Source organism: Homarus americanus, unplaced genomic scaffold, assembly GCF_018991925.1.
Source record: "Homarus americanus isolate GMGI-L3 unplaced genomic scaffold, GMGI_Hamer_2.0 scaffold31931, whole genome shotgun sequence".
Classification (NCBI taxonomy): Eukaryota; Metazoa; Arthropoda; class Malacostraca; order Decapoda; family Nephropidae; genus Homarus; species Homarus americanus.
In genome coordinates this window covers 52,385-60,127 of record NW_024746359.1, presented here as the reverse complement: position 1 = coordinate 60,127, position 7,743 = coordinate 52,385, and positions in this window count along the sequence as shown.

The following is a 7,743-nucleotide window of genomic DNA, read 5'->3' as shown; positions in this document are numbered from 1 at the left end:
CGGTATGTAGCTCGTTTGGCCAATGAGATCAGTATTTTTGTGGTTAAGCTCCACCTGTTTTTGTGGCCCCGCCCTTAAAACACGTGTCATGTTATAATGTATCCTGATAAACTGTAATGGAATATGAATATTTGAGTTAATGAAAAATAAATATTACTTTGACTCTGAGATGAAAACTATTGAATACTTTCTGGCAAAACTTTATGAAAAAACTAATGTGACACACCTGTATGGGGGCCACAACACCTGTATGGGCCACAACACACCTGTATGGGGGCCACAACACACCTGTATGGGCCACAACACACCTGTATGGGCCACAACACACCTGTATGGGGCCACAACACACTGTATGGGGAGCCACAACACACCTGTATACACAACACACCTGTATGGAGCCAACCACACCAACACACCTGTATGGGCCACAACACACACCAACACACCAACTTGCACCTGGGGCAATGGGTACAACACACCTGTAGACCTGTACACACACCTGTATAGGGGGCCCCACACAACACACACCTGTTTGGGGCCACAACACACATGGAGCCACCTGTATGGAGCCACAACACACCTGTATGGGGCCACAACACCTGTGTATGGGACCACAACACACCTGTATATATATAACCTATTAATCTAACTTGTGTTTACTTGACTTAAACTATGTTAGGTATTTAACTCAAGAAATTAACCCATCTTACTACTCTCTCTACCTAATTTAACCTAACCTAACTCCTAACCTAATCTTACCTAACCCAACCTAACTTAACTTAGCCCAAGTAAGAAAACAAACTAACCCATTCCAGCTAACCCAACCAAACCTAATCTAACCTGACTAAACTAACGCAACCTAACCTAATTTAATTGTTCGAGCCTAACTTAACTAACCCAGCCCAGCCCAACCAAATCAAGCTTAACTTAACCCCAATCGAACTTAATCTAACCTAACTGAACCACCCTAACAACCTAACCTAAACTAACCTAACACTATCAACCACTTTGTACACACACACACACCTCATGTTTACCTCTGTGGTCATGGTGATGGTAGAGTGAGCTTCCTTTTGACACCATTCTCTCATCCTTACTGACAACATTATCTTATATTCTTATTTTTTAACAACAAATTGTATCTTTACTTATTGACAACATCATCGTGGTATTTATCTTTTACTGACAACATCAATATTTCACTGCCAACATCAATATTTCACTGCCAACATCAATATTTCACTGCCAACATCAGGTAATATGTTTTCCTCATTGACAACGAGTTAAGGGTCTTCTCTAAACAGTTTATAATACAATATATTAACTTAATCCCACTATGCCTCTTTTTTTTACTCTGGCCGACACTGTACTCAACCACCTTCACTTCCTCAACTGTAACGTAAGGTATCCATTTACAGGTGGGTGGACTGTGGGTTCGAACTGGTTGTCATAAGGATAGGAGACGAGCCATGCCTCCACTCGACCACCGCATCTCTTAAGCTAACCTAACTTAAGCTATCCTGAAATATTCTTCCCTTTACACACACACACATACACACTACAGTACTTCATGTTGAGTTATTCTTCAATATAACATAAAACATATTTATATAAAGACAAACACTATTGACAGTTTTTTAACCTGTTTATAGTTGACTGTCACGATACCTGTCAAGAGGTAACTGGACACTACGAAGGCCACCAGTTACAGCCGAGACGTGAAAAGTTGACAGTTAATTGACTAAACGAACGGTGGTGGTAGAGTGGTAACTGATCTATGTCTCAACCCTGTGTCCTTGGATCGATTCCCCGTGAGAAGCGAGCTATCCTAGGTGACCTGACCGTACCTGTAACCTCCCTTAACAGTCTAACCTAACCTAACTCTAATTGGGGGGGGGGTACGTTAGGTTAGTGCTAGATTAGGTTAAGTACTGTGGTAAATCCTCAGGTGATCTACAAGAACGTATCCGTATATTTCAAGGTAATATTGCAGGTTAAAATCAGGTGATATTTGTACACTCCCTTGTTGAAAACACTTCAAGGAAATATTGAGGTGACATAGTGTAAATTATTATTATTATTATTATTATTATTATTATTATTATTGTTATTGTTGTTGTTGTTGTTATTATTATTATTATTATTATTATTATTATTATTATTATTATTATTATTATTATTATTATTATTATTATTATTATTATTATTATTATTATTAGCAGTATAATGCTTATAACTCATTTAATGGAATTCCTAAACATTAAAAACATTGGAACTCTGAAACATTACCAGTTGGAAGAGTTACCCCTCAACATCATCTAGCATATGAGCCCTTTCGCCGTCACAGAAAACGGTGGTGGACTTGAGTACAGACCATAATATTTAGTAACTGTAGAGATAGATTGGTGTTTATTCAGTAAAAGCGTCGTCTAAGTGCTAACGCTAACCTAACCAAACCTAACCTAACTTTATTGTGACCTAACTTGACCTAACACTTACCCAACCTAACCTGAATTCAACCTAACCTAACCCCACCCCCAGGTATCATTTGAGGTGTTTAAGCATCAGGTGAAACACTTCAGACTGTAACTCTGACTGGTGGGTTATACAGCGGTCAGAAATACATAAAACCAGTCACCTTTGCTGTAGTTTCATTAGTTATGTATTTCTTATAATTATTCCAGTTTTTGTAGCTCTAAATTACAGTGTATCAGGTTCTACAAAAAATACATTAAATACGTCTAGTGATTTGTAAATAAGCTATACATTACTGTAAAATTATTCTCTCATTTAGATTTACCTTGAAAATCAAATTAAAAATCCCTCAGGTAAGCCAAGGTGAAGGATTAATTAGATTTACCTTTCAAACCAAATTAATAATCCTACAGGTAAGCCAAAGTGGTGTATTAATTTGATTTACCTTTAAAACCAAATTAATATTCCTTGTCAGTTAATCAGTCATCATCATCATCGTCATTTGCTAAGGTTCACCACTTGGGCATCACTGTGGGCAGGTGGTGGGCAGGTGGTGGGCATGGAATGAGTGTCTTTGAATGTTACCTGATCATCTAGTTTGGAATAAAGTTTTTCTAGTTGATTAGTTGATGAGGTTACAAATTATACCTTGACATTTTCCCTTGGTAGTGCAGGTAACTATGTCTAACTTACCTTGACATTACTACCTTGAATACGATGACTTTTGGAGTTGGTGGCTAAAGTATTCAAAAGGTTAAGTCATCGTATTCAAAGGGTTAAGTCATCGTATTCAAAGGGTTAAGTCATCGTATTCAAAGGGTTAAGTCATCGTATTCAAAAGGTTAAGTCATCGTATTCATGGGGTTAAGTCATCGTATTCAAGGGGTTAAGTCATCGTATTCAAAGGGTTAAGTCATCGTATTCAATTATTCAAGGGGTTAGGTTAGGGTGTTTTAACATCAGGTGAAATAAATAGAGGTGCCTAATTTTCAGGTGATCCACTGTAACGAGGTGAGGTTAAGGTGTTTAATTATCAGGTAATTTAAGCTGAGGTGTCTAATCTTCAAGTAAAATAAGCTGGGGTGTCTTATCTTCAAGTAATTTAAGCTGGGGTGTCTAATCTTCAAGTAAAATAAGCTGGGGTGTATAATCTTCAAGTAATTTAAGCTGGGGTGTCTAATCTTCAAGTAAAATAAGCTGGGGTGTCTAATCTTCAAGTAAAATAAGCTGGGGTGTCTAATCTTCAAGTAAAATAAGCTGGGGTGTCTAATCTTCAAGTAAAATAAGCTGGGGTGTCTAATCTTCAGGTGATCCACTACATCAGGGTTGTGGCTGGGTTGTGAAAGTTCGGTTCTCGGGTAACTTGCATAACAGGTCATAAGTGGATCAAGTTTTGGCAGGAAAAACTCTTGGGATAAACCGCTGGCGTTTATTGTATCACTTTTGCATATTTGTTTTGTTAAAGAGATATTTAGTTGTATAATTTTTTACGAGATTTTACTGGATTTTAGTTTTTAGTTTATTTATGAATGTTGGTTTTATTTTTTTAGTTTATTTATGAATGTTGGTTTTATTTTTTTAGTTTATTTATGAATGTTTGATTTTATTTGTTTTATTATAAATGTTGAATTTTATTTTAATTTTTTAGTTTATTTGTGAATGTTGAAATATATTTTTACGTTCATTTATTTAGTTTTTAATCTTATAATTTACGGGTTTTTTTCGAATGATGAATTTTATTTTTACGAATTAGATACATTAGATTCCTGATTAAGACAACACTGACATAATTAGACTTGATAACGATATATATACTGACTAAAACAAGAGAAAATTAGACTTGATAACGATATATAAAAACGTTATTAGTCTTCAAAATATCCCAGTAATATTATTTGTATTTAATATCAATGCCTCAAGTTACTAATATGATAAGTTATAACAAGTACACACTGTGGGACCTTATGTACAAGTGTGGTATAGGTGGCAACACGTGTACACAGACTGGCCTGAATATATTTAAACATTGATATTAATTAGTAACCTGACCTAACGTAACCTATCCTAACCTATCCTAACCTAACCTACCCTAAATATTGACCTTAACCAAACTTAATATATCGTACCCTACCCTACATTCACGGCTATATAATTACATAGATCGCCACTACAATGAATACAGTTTACATTACAGAGATACAAGAGGTTAGTTCTGTAATGTATCATATAATCATCTCTATGGTCGCTACATCAGTACTACACATATGGGTTTAACTAGATGATTATTATATTGAAGGTCATTATTGCTTGTTAAACATAGCTAGCTGCTAGTTAGTCTGTCAGAGCTTTTTGTAGGAGGGAGAGTTTGGAGTGGGGGTTAGGAGGGAGAGTTTGGAGTGAGAGATGTTTGGAGTGGGGGTTAGGAAGGAGAGTTTTGAGTGAGGATTTGGAGTGGGGGTTTGGAGTGAGGGTTAGGTTGTGTGGGATTTTGGATTGACAGGTTGGAGTAAGATTTAGGAGTGAGGGTTTGGAGTGAGAGAACCATTTATATCTTCTCTTAACCTCTTGAGCAAGATGATTTAAGTCGTCGTAGTCAAGGGGTGGGGTTAAGTCATCATATTTAAGGGTTAAGTCATCGTACTAAGGGGTTAAGTCATCGTACTAAGTGGTTAAGTCATTGTAGTCAAGGGGTTAAGTCATCGTACTAAGTGGTTAAGTCATTGTAGTCAAGGGGTTAAGTCATCGTAGTTAAGGGTGTTTTCATCGAGCTCAAGGGGTTAAGTCACTGCACTCAAGGGGTTAAGTCATCGTACTAAGGGGTTAAGTCATCGTAGTCAAGGGTGTTTTCATCGAGCTCAAGGGGTTAAGTCACTGCACTCAAGGGGTTAAGTCATCGTCCTAAGGGGTTAAATAATTGTAGTCAAAGGGTTAAGTCACTGTACTCAAGGGGTTAAGTCATCGTCGTAAGGGGTTAAATAATAGTAGTCAAAGGGTTAAGTCACTGTACTCAAGGGGTTAAGTCATCGTCCTAAGGGGTTAAATAATAGTAGTCAAAGGGTTAAGTCACTGTACTCAAGGGGTTAAGTCATCGTCCTAAGGGGTTAAATAATAGTAGTCAAAGGGTTAAGTCACTGTACTCAAGGGGTTACGTGTGATTTAGACTAACATAACAACACGGTAAGATACACTGAAGAACCTGTACATGATTCAGTATGTACCGACGGTGTGTTTGAGAAGTAAGTCACCCAGACACGTAACATAACAAGTTGTGACGGGGATGAGTTGGTATTCCAAGGACCTTACCTGTGAATCCCTTACCTGTGAATCATCAACAATTAAAGTTTTTCACAACTTGTTTGTCCGCCCCATAAACCTTAACAGCCTTGCCATCCATTTCGTCCTGCAAGAGATTAAAGGAGTTTGGATACTTAACTGCTGTATTGGCCTTCTCGTTCCTCTCCTAACTACCTTTTATTTGATTGGTTGTCGTCATTCCTAGACTCTTCCCCGTTTTGCAATTACCTTTTTCATCCCTGCAATTATTTCCTTTAGCCACACATGTTCGTCCATGGTCTTTGCAAGTTCACATGCTGATTTGACTGTGTGTGTGTGTGTGTGTGTGTGTGTATGTGTGTGTGTGTGTGTGTGTGTGTGTGTGTGTGTGTGTGTGTGTGTGTGTGTGTGTGTGTGTGTGTGTGTGTGTGTGTGTGTTCTCGCTAAAATAGATACACACGGTCACTACATTGTAATAAAAAAAAATCTGTTTAAAATACAGTATACATACAGTTACAGATATGTCAAGACAATAACAACTAACAAAGACTTTTCATTATCATTGTTCATTAAAAATGTTACATCATCTTGTACACAAAGAAAACAATGCACCTTTGTATACATCATGAAAGAAAAAGTTAATTTCTACAATGATATAATATTCATTAGTCATCACCATACTTTCAGAAGCATTGTCATTTCTTCGTAGAACTGATGTTGTGGGTGGCCTCAAACACGTCCATAAGCAACTATTGGAACACTGTCAGGTAACTCTTATCTGGGAACACGTTACTACAACATATGACATTTTAAAAAAGGTACAACGTTCGCAGGCTAGTAGCTGGGGCGACAGAGACAAGGCGATCTTGAGGTGATTCATGAAGCTCCGAGGGGGTGAGTTTTGGTCCGCTAAGTGATCATAATCTAGTTTTTGGGGGGGGGGGTTGTTGTAGCCGGCCACGACCTCATTCAGTTGACCAAGTAGGCAGGTCACTCAATATCATCTGGTTTGAGGAATTTATGATTATGTTACTAAAGGTTGATTGATTCAGAGGTTCAGAGGTTCATTGCTTCGTTGGTCTGACGTTTCACTTAGTTCAGATGTTTATTACTTTAAATATTTATTCGGTTCAGGAGTTTATCAAGACAGGTTTATTATTCTAAAGGTTCGTTTACCTAGTGGTTCATTTATAGGTTCATTAGTTCAAAGGTTCAGTAATCAGGGGTTCATTAATTCAAAGGTTCAGTAATCAGGGGTTTATTAGTTCAAAGGTTAAATAAGGTTATGAGATGTAAACTAACCTAACCTAACCAACCTAATCTTAACCAAACCTAACCTTAACCTAACCAAACCTAACCTTAACCAAACCTAACCTTAACCTAACCAAACCAAACCAAACCTAACCTTAACCTAACCCTAACCTAACCTAACCTAACCTTAACCAAACCTAACCTTAACGTAACGTAACCTAACCTTAACCTAACCTAACCTTAACCTAACCTCACACCTCCAGAACATACAGCAGATCTCATTTGGACACTTTAATGACCATGACGTGTGTTGACCTCAGACCAGAAACCTTTGTAAACTTGTTGAAATGTCTAACTGGCCCTAAAACTTGCTGTTGGAGTTTGATCTACTTAAATGGTATTGAGTTCACTATGTAGGTGGGGGGGTAGAGAAAAAGGGGGGGGTTAGGTGTAGAGAGGAAGGGTAGGGTAGAAAGGGGAGGGTGGGGGTAGAGAGAAAGGGGGGGGACCCAGGTGTAGAGAGGAGGGAGGGTAGAGAAGAGGAGGGGGTTAGGTGTGAGAGGAGGGTAGAGAGAAGAAGGGAGGGGTTGGGTGCTGAGGAGGGAGGGGGGGGTATAACTCCAGTCGAAAGAGATGAGTTGGTTCTGAGTTATCTGCTTGTTGATGGATTAAAAAATCTAACATGACTTTGGTTACGTTATCACCCACCCACCTCTCTCTCTCTCTCTCTCTCTCTCTCTCGTT